Here is a 16,851-nt window from a genome sequence, read left to right as displayed (position 1 = left end):
GTATGATGTCAACTAGGAATGCAGACGACAAGGCATTTTGGCTTGTCATGTGCTGGGAGTGCACTGGAGCACTACTTGTTGCATCTGGTGTAAATGAATACTTTATTTATTTGTACTATGGCTTCCATGGGTCTTCCTTTCCACCCTCATTAACTTGACTTTTTTGTTTTCTTTACAAAACTTTTTTTTTTTTTTTATGCCAGTGGTGCATTCGCTAGGCCCCTATGAATGCAGATAGGTCATGGCTGGTGGGAGGTACCATACCTTCTGAAAACACCACAGTACCTTGCGCAGTATTCCTTTTCAAGAGTCCTCAGTGCTGATACAAGCGATGAGCCGGTTCTTGGGCGTTCTTTAAATAATAAAATGCCTTGATGGGTGGATTTTAATATAGCGGAGTTGGAGTGCAGAGGTAGAAACCAAAATCATAGTAAGCCCTGATTCACTCTGGAGCGATTTGACATGTCAAATCGACAAGGATCGCCGTCAATGGCGTCCTGATGCTGCACCGGTTTTCAAATAGTTTCTGTACTACTTTTTGCGATTTTGGGTTGCGATTTACATTGACATCTGTGCAGAAACCTGCACAGATGTCTCTGAAATCATGGCCGAAATTGGGACTGACATGCGGGAGTGAAATCGGCTGACCTCGCACGGCTTCATTCCCGCAGCTCTGTGTGAACCTGGGCTAAAGAAGTTTTAGTGGCCCACAACTTCCATTTAGATGTCTGCAGGCTACTGAACAATAATAACCTGATGCGGTGGTGGTGGTAGGTTGAGTGAAAATTAGAGCGCACACCATCCAAAATTTAAGTTTTTTTTTTTGTGTATTATATTTTTTTTTTTTTTTAAACTGAAGCAGGTTCTAAAGCAAACACACTACAGGGACAGCAGGTAACACTTTTTTTATCAGCTACTGAAACAGTGCTTGTAAAACATTTCTTATAAAAGCAGTTCAAATACAACACGCAAAAAAAATATATGTAAGTGGGAAATAACATTAACCACTTGCCTACCAGGCCAATTCTAACATTTCTCTCCTACATGTAAAAATCATCCTTTTTTTTTTTTTTTGCTAGAAAATTTACATAGAACCCCCAAACATTATGTATGTGTTTTTTTAACAAAGACCCTAGAGAATACAATGGCGGTCATCGCAACTTTTTATCTCCCGCAGTATTTGCGCAGCAATTTTTCGAATGCGTTTTTTGGGGGGAAAAAAAAAAACAGGTTTGTGCTTTAAAAAAAAAACAAAACCGTAACGTTAGCCCAATATTTTTGCATAATGTGAAAGATGAAGTTACGCAGAGTAAATAGATACTTCCTTTCCTGCCTGGTCCTGCAAAGGAGTCGTGGCAGTAGCAGAATAGGCGGGAATACATAAATCAGTGAGAACCAATGCCACGGAATCACCAACGCATCCGTCCCGCATGCAAGAGGATCCCTTGTCCTTGCCACAAATCTGTCTATCTTTTTGTTGAATTGGGATGCAAAGAGATCTACATCTGGGACCCCTCCACCTTTGGCATATGGCCCAAAAAACGTCAGGGTGCAGAGACCATTCCCCTGGGAGTAACTGCTGGCAACTTAGTCCGCCTGCCAGTTCTCTATCCCTGGAATGAAAACTGCTGATATGCATGGCACATGCATCTCTGCCCAGACTAAGATCTGGTGCCTCCCTGATGATTGACATAAGCCACTGCTGTGGCAGTGTCGGACTGGATCCTGACCGGCCAACCCTGTAGCCTGATAGTCCAGGCTTTTAGGGCTAGGTATACCGCCCGGATCTCTAGAATGTTGATGGGTAAGGTCCTCTCGGTCTTGGACCATAGCCCCTGGATTGCAGACTGTTCCAGAACTGCTCCCCAACCTGACAGACTGGCATCTGCTGTTACCACCGTCCAGGTAACCGGTAGAAAGGATTTCCCCCTTTTGCAGGTTTTCGGGTATGAGCCACCAATTGAGGCTCTGACGCACCGCATGCGACAGGTGCATCGGAAAGTCTAATGCCTGAACCTTCTTGTTCCAGGCCGACAGAATACTGTGTTGCAGTAGTCTTGATTGGAACTGAGCATAGGGAACTGCTTCGAATGAAGACCCCATCTTTCCCAGCAGCCTCATACAAAGGCGGACAGAAGGACCCTTCCTGGTCCTGACTGTCAGAATCAGCTCCCTTAAAGCAGAGATCTTTGCCTGAGGAATACTTTCTCCTGGCTTGTATCTATGATCAGACCCAAATACTCCAGTCTTCTTACTGGTGTTAGGAAAGCTTTTTCTAGGTTGAGGATCTAACCTAGATGTACCAGATACTTGACCGTGGTCCTCAAGTTCCCGTTCAAGGAAGCTACCGACCGGTCTATCAAGAGCAGGTCGTCTAGGTATGCTATGACAGTTATACCCTGAGCCCTTAATCTGGCCAGAGGAGGAGCCAAAATCTTTGTGAACACACGAGGTACAGTGGCTATCCCGAAAGGCAGAGCCACAAACTGGAAATGGCGCCCTCCTATCTCGAAGCGCAGAAACTTCTGATGAGCAGGAAAAATGGGCACGTGTAGGTATGCATCTCTGATGCCTATCGATGCCAAAAATTCTCCTCCCTGCAGGATGGAGACTACTGTCCGAATTGATTCCATGCGGAAGGACTGTATCCTTAGGAATCGATTCAGATCTCTTAAATCCAGAATGGGTCTGATATCCCCATTTGGTTTTTGGACCGTAAAAAGGTTGGAATAGAAGCCCAATCCTTGATCCTTTGTGGGAACCACCATAATGACCTCTTGCGACAAAAGTCGCTCTAACGCTAGAAGGAGTGACTGCTTTTTCTCTGGATCTCTGGGGACACTTGATCTGAGGAAACGAGGAGAGGGAAATTCTTGGAATTCCAGCTTGTACCCTAAGGTTACCGTGGAGATTACCCATCTGTCCTGGAAGTCCTCCTGCCAGAGCCTTAAACTGTAGCAGTCTTCCCCCCACTCGAGCAAGCGGGGGCGCCCCTTCATGAAGAGGCCATAGTGTCTTGTCTAGAAGACTTTTTCGCCCAGGACTTCTTTTGTCCCTGGGGTTGACTCTAGGTTCTTGCCCCAGCCGGAGGAGGCCGTCGTGACTGCCTGGAGGCTGATGCCCCTGGCGCTGGGGAAAGAGTCTGTTTGAAAGAGGGACGCCTACTCTTCTTCTTAACAGGTAAGAGAGTGCTTTTCCCACAAGAGATTCTCTTGATATAGTTATCCAAGTCTTCTCCAAACAACCTTGTCCCACGAAAAGGAAACCCAGCCAAGAGCTTCTTACATGGTGCTTCGGCTGACCAATTTTTTAACCATAGGATTCTACGCATATGCACCAACCCAAGTGAAAGGCGAGAGGTTTGCATGATAGAATCTCTGATGGAGTCAACAACATAACATAAGGCCGCTGGAAGGTTAGCAAACCCCTGGGCCTGTTGTTCAGGTAAAACTTTGACCTGCTTAACATGGTCTCTTAAGTATTGACAGACTCCAATCGCTGCTGCTGCAGGTTGGGCCACTGATCCTGCTAAGGAAAAAACATCCTTTAATAAGGATTCCATCTTTTTATCCACAGGATCCCTGAGCATCTGAGCGTTGTCTACAGGACGAGTCAGACTATTATTTACAGAGGAAATGGCCGCATCAATGGCCGGTATTCCCCACATCTTAATACATTTTTCTTCCATAGGATAAAGTGTTGAAAACTTTTTCGGCGGAAGAAATCGCTTATCTGGGTGATCCCACTCAGAATAAAGGAGCTTTTTAAGCAAATTATGAACAGAAAAAGCATGTGCTGTTTGAGAAGGTGCTGTTCAGCGACCCCAAAGAAGAAGAGGATTCATTAACCGATTCAGGTACGGGCAACTTAAATGTGGAGCGGACCAGTCCAGTAAGGATCTGTACTAAGACTTTCTCCTCTTGGGAAGCCGAAGAGGGTCCCTCTCCACCTGATTCCTCAGATGAGGAATCATCTGTCCCATCCTGATCCTCTGAAAGGGATTCATCTCCTTTATCCCAGAGCTCCTCTGCCTGAAGGTCTTGGGAAACAGAGGAAGGCCTAGTACGTTTTCTTCCACTGAGTGAAGCTGTAATCACGGCCATTAATCTTTCCTCTAATCCAGTAATGGTTGAGGAAAAAACCTCTTGTGTAATGTATACAGGGGCTGAAGTGCCGGAAGCAGGTACAGCCCCTGACCTCAACGGCTCTCCCTGGCCAGCCGTCCCTGGCCCCTCGGGGGGGGGGGGGGAAATGTAGCAGACATGGGGTCCTCAGAACCTGAACGAGATCCCCTAGTGTCTCTGGTTCTGGGGGTACTTGAACCTCTTCTACCCATAGTGCAAAGCAACAAGGTGTGAGGTATCCAAAATGAACACTGACTGCTGAGCGATGTAGTCTGGCAAAAGCCTTGCTACCAAATGCCCAGTCCGATGTTACCTTAGTAAATGCAGCCTAGGAGAATGCCTGTGTCCCACCTTACATGCGACTGTCAGCTCTGTGTCCCTCCAAGGCTCGGAGCACCTGTAAAGTGTGCTTTAAATGGCCATGCTTCTGGCACTGTGGGTGTCTAAGCACGCTGTGCCGACGCCCCCTCCCCCCCCCCCCCTCTCCAAAAAGTGTGCTTTCCGCGCGAGCCTGACCCTTCCGAATAAGCATGGATGAAGGAGAGAGGCCGGCAGCGATGGGGCCTGCAATGACGGCGGCGGTGACAGTGCGGTGTAAAACCGCCTTACAGCCCACCTGCAGCCTCCCCCTAGCCTGGGAAGAATATCCCAGAGGAGAAACCCCCCCCCCATCCCATCCTACCTGGAGCCAGTCGGAGGAGCTTGTACAGCGCCGAACGCTGAGACAGAAATCAGCATTTGAAGGTATGTGTTCTTGGCAGCCCCCGGTGGTCACAATAGGCATAGCATGCATTTACCTTAAAGGAGAAAAACCTGCTAGAATTCAAAATTCTGTGGAATCTCCTCTTACCTTATCCAGCCGCAGGGTGCTGTATACACAGACCCAATCTTCACCTCTCACGGTGGGCTCCGTTTAAAAAAACCGTCAGAGACTGGGGCCCCCTACAAATAGGGGGATCCTGCAGTTCTGGCCCTGTAAAGCACCCAGCCAGAAATTAGGAGATTTAAAGCCATTTTCTGATCTGCAGGGTCCAGCTCTCTAAAAAGAGAAGCGTTACAGGTAAAACTTCGTTTCTTCGGACACGAGGCCCGGGTGCCATCCAATTCGGCCATGATAGGACACTTTGAATGGATCCAGTTTGCCTGGCTTGCCCCAATATCTTTACACGTCCAACACCTAAGACACTGGTGTAAAAACTGAGGTATCCCTGGAAGGGGAGGGATTATATAGGGGGTTGATCTTCCTGCTTAAGGTGTGACCAGTGTCCAATACCTAAAGGTACCTACATAACCCATCAGTTATTACTGTGGCTCTGTGTCCCGTGATGTTCGAGAAAGAAATTGGATTTTTTCCTGTAGGTTGGGAGTAGGCGCCGTGCTGCGTTCAGCAGGTGGGGCAGCACACTTTTTTTTTTTTTTTTTTATATTAAGTGAGGTTGTGGGTACATGCAGAAGAAAGTGCTTTGGAGAGAGAGGGACCTCCGAACCCCGTTATGTTTTTTATCTGGTTTTGTACATCTTCCCAAAAGGATTTGATTAGGGGGCAGCTCCACCATATGTGTATAAAAGTACCTCGGTGTCCGCAGCCACGCCAGCATTGTTCTGATATGGTTGGGTAAATACGGGCTAAGTCTGCTGGTACACGGTACCAGCGGGACATTATCTTAAAAAATTTGTTTCTTGGGTTCAGGAGTCTATGGAGGATGAGTGAGTCAGATAGTATAAGTGATTTAATTGTGTGACTGTAAAATCTTGCCCCAGGTCATTTTCCCACCACCGAATGTAGGCAGGTTTAAGTTTGGGAGCAGCAGCTCCTAGAAGCTGGTACAGTTCCGACACCATATGAGGAACAGGCTCCTCATTAGGGAAGAGACGTTCATATGGGGTAGGGGTAGAAGGGTCCCTAACTGTGTGGATATGTTTTCCAAAGAAGTGGTGCAACTGCCTGTATCTCCAAAAGTTGAGTTGTGGTCCTCTGCGCCCCACTGGTAGGTTTTCATAGCTCAGGAGCTTACTGTCCTTCATGAATTTGCCGCAACTAGCATTCTCATCATCCACCCAGGGCTCAAACGCCATCTGTTCACCTGGGGGGAACCACTGGAACCCACCTAACGGTGCCAGCGGGGACATAGGTGGAGCCAATTTTAGCAATGGGTTTATTTTATCCCAGACTGACAGCGCCTGAGCCGTCAGTGGGGAGGTCATTTCGGAAAGCCCCCTATATTCCCACGGCAACCACGGAGCATAAGTCAAATTTCTACCTGCCAGGCACTTCTCTAGGTTGACCCAGAGTTTGGAGTACATGTGGAAACGCCAGTTAAGGATTATCTGAAGGACTATAGCTCGATAGTAACGTTTGATATCTGGGATTCCCAGTCCGCCCTCTCGTTTCGGGCGTTTTAGTATTCTTGGTACTATCCTGGGTTTGCGTGCGTTCCAAATGAAGTTGGAGAACATGCTCTGGGTAGGGGGATCGGTAACATCTGTAGGTAAAAAAGTATGTGGGGCAAAACATTCATCTTTTATAATGAAGAAATGACATAGGCAGTCATAAACTAAAAGCAGTGTAAATTACAGAAAATGTACCCTAGTTTGTAGACGCTATAACTTTTGCGCAAACCAATAAATATACGCTTATTGACATTTTTTTTACCAAAGACATGTGGCCGAATACATTTTGGCCTAAATGTATGACTAAAATTTAGTTTATTGGATTTTTTTTATAACAAAAAGTAGAAAATATCACGTCAATCGTGAAAGATCCTGTTTGACCACAGTCAGCAGTTGGGGATAGTTAGCTGTATATAAAGTGTCGAAACGATCCGTGAGTCGTATGCCTAGGTATTTTTAAGGATGATGTGGTCCAGGTGAAAGGGAAGGCGGCTTTAAGGTTTGTAGTGAGTTGGGAGGATAAGCAGATAGGGAGAATCTCTGACTTTGAGAGATTAATTTTGAAATTGGAGATTGACCCAAAGAGCTTCAGTTCCTGCATTAGGTTGGGCAGTGAGAGCAGGGGATCTGAGAGGTGGAACAAAACGTCGTCGGCATATGCCGAGAGCTTGTGCTCCATATTTCCGACCTGTAGTCCCTTGATGTTCTGATCACAGGCTCTCACAGTGCGGAGTAGTGGTTCCAACACTAGAGCGAACAATAGGGGTGAAAGGGGACACCCCTGCCTCGTGCCGTTTCTAATGGGGGAAGCGAGATGAGTGTCCCGTTCACCTTAACCTGTGCACAGGGTGTAGAGTACAAAGCTAAAATTGATGTTAACATTCGCGGGCCTAGGCCCAACAATGTAAGTACCGCTGTCCGATAAGACCAGTCAACACGGTCGAAAGCTTTTTCCGCGTCTGTAGATAAAATCAAATTAAGGCTGTGGGTCTGGATGGGTACGTGCCCAGTGTATAAGTTGGACCGCTCTAAGGGAATTGTCTCTGACCTCTCTACCTGTCATGAAGCCTGTCTGGTCGGGTGGACAATTCCTGGTATGAGGTGTTTAAGTCTGTTAGCTAAAATTTAGAATTAGGATTTTAATGTCCAAATTAAGGAGGGAGATGGGGCGATAGCTCTGGGGGATGGTGGGGTCCTTGCCCTCCTTCGGGATCACAGTGATGTGAGCCAGAAAGGCTTCTGAGGGGATATCAATAGAGATATTCCCAATAGATGCTTCCTGCAAGAATTCTAGTGTGGTACGATCCACATAGATGTGGTCAATGCGAGTGTATACATCATGTACCTTTTTAGAGTAGTAACTAAAGTCACGGTCTGAAGGGTGAAGTACCCGCCAGCAGTCTATCAATTGGTGAGATTGAATGGTCTTGCGGAAATGTTTGAGAAACGCAAAGGAATGAGGGGATCTCGTTTGGGATGGGTCTAATGTGAGGGGTCTGGACTTACGTTGAAGTCTCCTCCGAGAATCAGAGGGCCTTCTCTAAATTCCGCTAGAAGCGTTAAAGTAGAGTCAATGAAAGTGAGTTGATCAGTATTAGGGGTGTAGATTGTCGCAAACGTATACATCTGTCCTGCTGTACTACCTTTTAGAAAAAATATCTACCCTGGGGATCTATTTTGTTGTCTAAGGGTTGGAAAGGACAGGATTTGTGTATTGCGATAGCAGTACCTTTAGACTTTGGCGTCGGGGAGGTGCTGACAAACCACTGGTTAAAAAGATGTGTAGGCAACCTAGGAAGTGATTGGGGCGTAAAATGGGTCTCCTGAAGGAAGACTACCTGTGTCTTTACCGTTTTAGTTCCCTCCATAATTTACTACGCTTATGTGGGGAGCAGAGACCCCTAATGTTATGTGCTTACCTACAGTGTAGCCATGGGAAGGAGCGAGGGAGGACGAAGAGCTCAGGCCGGCGGCACACCCAACGCGGACGACGATATGGCTTGTCACTCCTATAAAGGGAAGGGAAAGGGAAGGGCAGGGAGAAAGGAAAGAAGGAAAAGAAAAAAGCATGAGACAAATATGAAAGGCATCATAAATAGTGCGGCCGGAGCCGACTAAACATAAAGAACATCTATAGGCCATGTTCGGGACCCGATCCCTTTCAGGGGGAGGGGGGCACGAACCTCGGCTCAAGATCCCAATAGGGATCAATACCCTAAAATAAGAAAGGTGGTCTACGGGGGGAAAAGTGGACCAACCAATGAATGAGGGTGAAGGGGTCTCTGACTCCACTCACCACATCTAACGGTGTGTGGCGTAAGGGGGGATCAGGTATACTACCTTTTAGCTTGGGAGAATTTTGAGGAGAAGGGAACAGTTAAATAAGTAGAGCTCTAGCTTTGCATACGGGGCAGCGCCCTATTCTGTTAAACAGGGTTTTGTTTAGAGAGCAAGTTCATTGTGGCAGGGCGAGTGAAAATAAACTTGTCTCTCAACCAGTTATGTAGAAAAGTCCCGGGTGTAGCATGTAAGATGTGCCTCTCTTCCAGAGAGATTGTGCCATTAGTCTCTAGCGGAGGTAGGGCCAGCTGAGGTGTCAGATGGATGCCGTCTGCGACTCTTGCGTTTAGCGGATTACCATGGCTGGAGTGGTGGCAATTTGGCCGCAGGAAAATCAGGCGATCCCCTCCAGTCTGGAAAGTCCATCGGGTCAAGATCCAGAGAAGACAGGAAGTTTGGTAGGTCATCTTTGGTACGGAAAGTCAGTCTTGTCTTCTTTGGTGACTTGGAGAAAGAAAGGGAAGCCCCAGCGGTATTGTAGTCCTGCGTCTTGGATGGCCATCAGGAGAGTGTGAAGAGATCTGCGCTGCATTAAGGTGCGCCTTGAAATACCCTGATAAAAGGCCAGATGTGCACCATCAAAATCAAAGTAGGGCTTGCCTCTCATTTTCTGCATTATACGGTCCTTGAGTGTATATCTGTGCAACTTGCAGATAATGTCTTGCCATCTTTGGAGCCTCGCGGCTTCTCCCACTGCTCCCAGGGAAGAAGGATTCTAGCTGCCCCTGTCTCGTGCGGTCGTTCTGCAGTGTCTGCGAGGATGCCCGGTTCCTCTGTGACATCTTTAGCTGCGGATGGGGTAGGATTTTCCCCCGTAGCGGTGATTAGGTGCGGCAGTGAGACAGAGCGGTGAGGAGACACGTCTTCACCCTTCCATGGCCAGGACACTCCCCTACTGGTTACATGTTTTGAATTACAGAGGAGGTCTAGGGCCAAAATTATTGCTCTCGCTCTAACGTTCGCGGCGATACCTCACGTGTGGTTTGAACACTGTTTTCATATGTTGGTGGGACTTGCGTATGCGCTCACTTCTGTGTGCGAGCTCATGGGGACAGGGGCGCTTTAAAAACTTTTTTTTTTTTTTTTCCCCAGAAAATTTTTTTCATCACTTTTTATTTCTATTGCAAGGAATGTAAACATCCCTTGTAAGAGGAATATGGCATGACAGGTGCTTTTTACAGCGAGATATGGGGTCAATAAGACCCCACATCTCACCTCTAGGCTGGGAAGCCTGAAATAATTTAAAAAAAACAAAAAAAAACACGATCACCGCTTCCCAGCCGAAGCAGTGCCGTTGTGTTTTTTTTTTTTTAATACAGAGGCCGGGCATGACGTCATAACATCGCGCCCGGCCTCCGAACGATCCTAGAGACTTCGGCGACCATCTGGTCTGAACATCCGGGGCCGGCGGATCCTGTGTCGGACTCGCCGATCATAGCGGTGAGTCGGTAGAAGCGCTGGAGGGGGGGTCCCCCTCTCACCTCCCGTAAGAACGATCAAGCGGCGGAACAGCCGCTATGATCGCTCTTATGGTGCACAGATTCGCCGGCTCTAAAAGACGATGTCTGAATGATGCCTTTTAGCTACAGGCATCATTCAGCTATCCCCACTCAAAGCAGAGGACGTCATTTGGCGTACGGCGGGCGGGAAACGGTTAAACAATATCCTTATTCTCCAAAAATTATGCATATCCACTAATGACCCTGCAGTCTATTTTTATATACTGCGTTTTTCTCTTTCTTCACGTGTCCTCTATGAGCCCCTTAACCTCCCATTTTCCCCCCACTTACGTTTGTTTGGAATAAGTAGTGTACAGTTAGGTCCATATATATTTGGACACGGGCACACGTTTTCTTACTTTTGGCTCTGTATGCCACCAGAATAAAACTTAAACCAAACAATCCAAATGAGTTTGAAGTGCAGACTTTCAGCTTTAATTCAAGGGTTTAAACATAAATGAAGCAGAAATGGTTACCACCGCTCAGGACAATCCAAGCTAAAATTCCTCGTCCTCCCAGGTGAAGGGAGAGAGCCCCAGGTGCTGGCAATTGCTAGTATAGATGTGGATGGATGAAAAGATCTGGACAGCCGCACACCGGAATAAATTGATTAAATTCTTCTGTTATTTGTGAAACCGGATCATAGGGTACATAAGACACCACTGGAGTGGTACAGCACAACAGCTGATGTGTTTCACACTTACACAAAGTGCTTACTCATAGCTCATAGCTATGAGAGAAGAGGTTTCTTTGCTGGCCTTCTTGACACCAGGCATACCTGCCTGCTGCCATTCTTGAGCAAGCTCTGCACTGGTGGTGCCCTGATCTCGCAGCTGAATCAACTGTAGCAGATGGTCTTGGCGCTTTCTTGGGCTCCCTGAAGCCTTCTTCACAAATGCAGTGAAAATGAACAGGGATCCCACTTTGATCCCCGACAATACTAGGCACTGTCTGGTATGAATCTTTAGGGGGAACTCCACACACATGTAAAAAAAAAACGGCATGGGTACCCCCTCGTGGAGCATACCAGGCACTTTTTGGTCTGGTATGGATTTTCAGGGGAACCCCAACGCTGAAAAAACGGTGGGGGGGGGCAGAATCCATACCAGACCCTTATCCCAGCACACAGACTGGCAGGTCAAGAAAGGGGTGTGGGGGGCGAGTGGACCCCCCCTCCTGAACAGTACCGGGCTGCATGCCCTCAACTTGGGGGGCATGCGGCCCGCCCCCCACCCCACCCCACCCCACCCCAAAGCCCCTTGCCCCCATGTTGATGAGGACAAGGTCCTCTTCCCGACAATCCTGGCTGTTTGATTGTCGGTCTGCGGGCAGGGGGCTTATCGGAATCTGGAAGCCCCCTTTAACAAGGGGGTCCCCAGATCCCATCCCCCCCACCCTATGTGAATGAGTATGGGGTATATTGGAGGTGTACATTCATCCAAAAAAAAAAAAAGTAAAAAATAAAACACATTACACATTTTTAAAGTAATTTTATTAAGGCAGCTCCGTATTACGATCTCTTCTCCCTCTGTCCGCTGTCTTCTGCCTCTGCTGGGTCTTCCCCTCTGTTCTCCCTCCCCTCTGTTCTCCCTCCCCTCTGTTCTCCCTCCCCTCTGTTCTCCCTCCCCTCTGTTCTCCCTCCCCTCTGTTCTCCCTCCCCTCTGTTCTCCCTCCCCTCTGTTCTCCCTCCCCTCTGTTCTCCCTCCCCTCTGTTCTCCCTCCCCTCTGTTCTCCCGATGTTGACTCAGCGCTCTCTCCCGCTCTAATGCTGGCTGCGCGGTGTGTCCCTACTTATATTGGAATAGGGCGGGGGTCACTGGAGGCCCTCCCCTTATGTCTTCACTGCCTGGGGCATGATGGGGCGGTGACATCATAAGGGGCGGGCCTCCGGTGACCCCGCCCCATGATAATATTAGTAGGGGCACACCGCGCACCCAGCATTACAGCGGGAGAGGGCGTCGAGTCAACATCGGAAGAAGAACAGAGGGAGGAGACCCGGCAGGAGACAGAGGGAAGAAGAACTGGAGAGAGTGGAGAAGAGCCAGAAAGGGAAGAAGTTGGAAGACGCCAGAGCTACTTAATTACTTTAAAAACCATTGTACTGTGTTTTGTTTGTTTTTTATTTTTGTATATAAGTATAAACCTTGTGAGCTACCAAAATTAGAACCTCAAAAACCAATATATAAATACTAGGGATTAGCTGCCAGCACTCACCACTTTCCTCCAAAATAAATGTGACAATAAGACCACCTATACCCAATGTGCGGCACTAAAAAATATTGTACTAAAAGCTATATACTATATATGTGGAATTGAGTTCCCCTTCAAGATCATCAGAGCACAAGTCGCATGCCAAAGTCGGATCAGTCAAGGCGGTGATCTGACTTAAGTGATATTCAATGGACTGAAGTAGGATCAAAGTAGTGCAGGGATCATTTTCAAAGTCGAACTGACTTGTGTCAGACCAGTTAAGACGGGTCCCATAGGGAAACATTGATTTTTTTTTTTTTTTTTTTTTTTTTTTTTTTTTTTCACATGTCAAGCGACATGAGCTCGCAATGTTGGAGCGTTTGTCGTACCAGTGTGAACCTAGCCTCAAGAAGACACTGCTGATTTGAGTGCTTTAGGACAGGTGAAGTTAGTATCTACCCATCTGGCAACGCTTTTGTTGCTTTCAGCTGCTGCACAGCTGATGATTGTAAGAATTTGTCACACTCTGCTTCTCCCTTGACCATTTGCTGATGAGAAATGCCACAAATGTAAATGAATGGATTAGCTTTGTTAGAGAGATGACATTGCTCCAGGGCATATGCAAGTTAAAAGAATTCTGTATTTTTATATTTTGTTACATTACAGCCTTTAGTTCAATGTTTTTTTAATCTGAATTCTATGTGATGGATCAGAACACAATAGTCTAAGTTGGTGAAGTAATATCTATATATCTATATCTATATCTATATATCTCTAAACTTCAGTAGGGTGTACTTTTTTTTTTTTTTTTTTTTTTTTTGTTCTCGAATCAGATATTGAGCAGCCCCCATACCATATCTCCTCAGCGTCTGACTTCTGAATTTTCTTATGGGTGATAGATTTGGATTCAGCTTGTATGTTAAAGTAGAATTAGTGCTACCTAGGGCTGCAACTAACGATTATTTTCATAATCTATTAGTTGGTCGAATTATTTTTTCGATTTATTCGGTTAATAACCTTTAAAAAAAAAAAGTGTGGTGTATAATTTAGTCAATATGTAAAGCTTAAAAAAAGGCAATTTATTCTTAAATATCTATATGCAGCGGTAAATATAAATAACCAACTATATAGTTGGGGAGCAAAATATCTAATCCACTCTGAGAATAACAGACAAAAGAAATATACTGTATATACTATTAGAGGAGATATACTGTATAAACTGTTAGAGAAGAGATATACTGTACATACTATTAAAGGGTGAATCTGATAAATATTATCAGACTCAGATCAAATGTCTACCTTCAAAAAAAAAAAAATTTCGTTCGATTTTCTAATCGTTAGTGAGGTCAAGTCGATGTTCATTTTCAACCACAGTCACGGGAAAATTTGTAAATAGAAAACTTCTTGGTCAAAGTAATTTTCAGACAGTGTATGTGGTTTTCGTTCAGAAATTACATTCATTTTAAAAACAGAATGTTAAAAACAAGTGAAAATTTCAAACATTCTTTCATTCAGAGAATGTACAAAGATTTTTCGTCTGAATATTCTCGTCTGAAAATTGATCCGTGTGGCCAGAATAAGGCTCGGTACACACCTAGGCAGTTTGCTTTTGATGTGTTTTCTGCAGTGCTTGCATTTTTTTGGCCAATTTGTTGGGCAGATTAAAAAACACAAATTGCTGCAAAAACGCATTTAAATGCTTTTCTGCAGCTTCTCCATTGAAGTATATTGAACCAAAAAAAGCACAGTTTTTGCGTTAAAGTCCCTGACCCTTTCCAAAATACGCAGCGGCTGAAAAAAGCATAGATGTGAACGTGTCCAATGGGAAACTATGTTAATGAACTGCAGTGCGCTTCGGCAAAAAAGCACCAAAAAACACATAGATGTGAACCAGGTCTAAGATGTTTAGTAACATAATGGGGTTAAAAAAACTAAAATTTAGCCCTTTATAGTACAAAAAAAAGCAGGTAATCACTACTGTAAGGGGTTCATTTTTTTTTGTTTTTACTGTAGAACTGTGAAAGTAACATCTACAGTAGCGATTATTTGCCCTTTTTGTATTATAAAGGGCTAGTTTTAGTTTTTTTTTTTTTTTTTTTTTTTTTTTTTTTACCCCATTATGTTATTGGCCGATTAATCGATTAGTTGTTTCAGCCCTAGTGCTACCATCATGAATCCCGTAGATACACCAGATACCAAGTCTATTTTCTGTAGGGTCGGGCTTTGAGTGTCTATGCTCACTGGGTAATATGGATACTTCTCATTGGCTATCCAGTGAAAGAGTCTACTTGGGTGCCAGAAAACTGCACAGTGTGATGACAGCATGAGGAGAATTAATGACATTGAATCGGTCAGCGGTGGGCCACTACTGCATACATATAGTGTTCGCTAATACAACCCTAATTGCAAAGAAGTTGGGATGTTGTGTAAAATCAACATAAAAACGCACTGCAGTGATTTGCAAATGTCATAACCCCATTTTATTCACAAATTGGAAAACCTATAAAATGTACAATTTTTAACAAATTTGCACCTGCCAACAGTTTTATTGCAGGCGAGGCAATGTACCTGTACATCACCTGGCACAGGGGCACTAGCGTGCCTCTCGCACATGGACACATCGGAGTGTGGCTCCCGATACACGTTACTTTGAGTCACATCACCCCAATGTAAACCCAACTGTATGAATGGGCTTCATTCATAACAGCTGTGATTGGACCACAGCTAACACATAGTACCTAAGCCAATCACTGCAACCTGTACCATGTAATTGGCTGTAGCTAATCACAGATCACTAGTAATTACAGCTGTTATGAATGAAACCCATTCATGACAGTTCAAAACATTCCTGCTACAGTGTTAACCGTTGTAACAGCAATAAAAGTGTGTAAAGGGAAAAAATGTTAGTTTAAAAAATTGAATTAAAAAAATGTACTTTGTTAAAAAAATAAATAAATAAATAAAAAAAGTCCAACTAGTCCGTATCCCTGATCACCGCCACATCAGTTGTATGATAACGTACTGCACTGGTGACAGAGTGGTTTTTGGAAGAGGAATGTTACCCCATTTTTGCCCCTTTCTCACTTGACATAGGATTCTACCTGCTCAACAGGCCTGGGTCGTCTGATATATATTCCGTTTTTCAAGATGTGCCAAATATTTTCAGTTCAAATGTCTGGACTGCGGGCAGGCCGATTAAGCACCCAGACTCTTCTACTGTGATGTCATGCTATTATTTACTATCATGCTGATATCTATGAAGCCATGCTGTTGTCATAGATGCAGTATGTGGTTTAACATTGTCCTGCAGAAATATGCAAGGCCTTACCTGAAATGGCCATTGTCTGGTTATGAGCATACAGTATTTTGCTCTAAAACCTGGATATATCTTTCAGCATTGATGGTGCCTTTCCAGGTGTGTAAGCTAGAGGTCGACTGATATGGGTTTTTCTCTGGCCGATGCCGATATTTAGAAATTGCGACGGCCGATATCTTTGGCCGATTCTTTTTTTTTTTTTTTTTTTTTTTTTTTTTTCCCTTCATCTCATAAAAGCTAACAGTTAGACCCCTTACACACTGGGCGTTTTTCAGGCGCTTTTGGGCTATAAACGGCACCCCTGCAGTCACTCGGGCTTTCACACTGAGGCGATGCGCTGGCAGGATGTTAAAAAAAAAGTCCTGCAAGCGACATCTTTGGAGCGGTGTATACCGCTGCTCCACCACTCCTGCCCATTGAAATGAATGCGCACCGCTGTCGAAGCGCCTGCAAAGCGTTTTGGCAGCGGTGCTTCAGGGGCACATTTAACCCCTTCCTCGGCCGCTAACTGGGTTATGAGCGCCCCGCTAGCAGCCGAATAGCGCCACTAAAATGATGGTAAAGCGCGCTAAAACTAGCAGCGTTTTACCGTCAACGCATGTCCGCTCCAGTGTGAGAGCAGCCTTAAGTAATAAGGGATACAGAAAATGTCTTACATTTATTAAACAAAACAAACCTCCAATCAGTTCACTTGTATGTGTAATTTAGATAACAAAAAAAAAACTATATCTTAAAGAGGAGTTCCACCCAGGGGGGCCGTCAAAAAAAAATAAAATTAAAAGTCAGCAGCTACAAATACTGCAGCTGCTGACTTTTAATTGGACACTTACCTGTCCCTGGGTCCAGCGATGCGGGGGATCGAAGCCCTGCTCGTCCACAGCCTTCACAACCCACAGCTTCACAGCCTGGCACCCACTGCGCATGCGCGAGCGGCGCTGCGCGCCGTGATTGGCCGCTCAATCACCTGGGACCTGTAATGGGTCCCAGATGA

General features: G+C 45.5%; 1 protein-coding gene across 1 annotated transcript in view; it reads left to right on the top strand.

Annotated features, from left to right (window-relative positions):
- MAP1S (microtubule associated protein 1S) overlaps positions 1 to 16,851 on the top strand; it is a 149,260-nt gene that overhangs the window by 69,262 nt on the left and 63,147 nt on the right. The gene's annotated exons all lie outside the window — the stretch shown is intronic.

The sequence above is a fragment of the Aquarana catesbeiana genome, linkage group LG01 (genome assembly GCF_042186555.1).
Source record: "Aquarana catesbeiana isolate 2022-GZ linkage group LG01, ASM4218655v1, whole genome shotgun sequence".
Lineage (NCBI taxonomy): Eukaryota > Metazoa > Chordata > Amphibia > Anura > Ranidae > Aquarana > Aquarana catesbeiana.
Note: the sequence above shows the minus strand (reverse complement) of the source record. Positions and strands in the feature narration are given on the sequence as shown.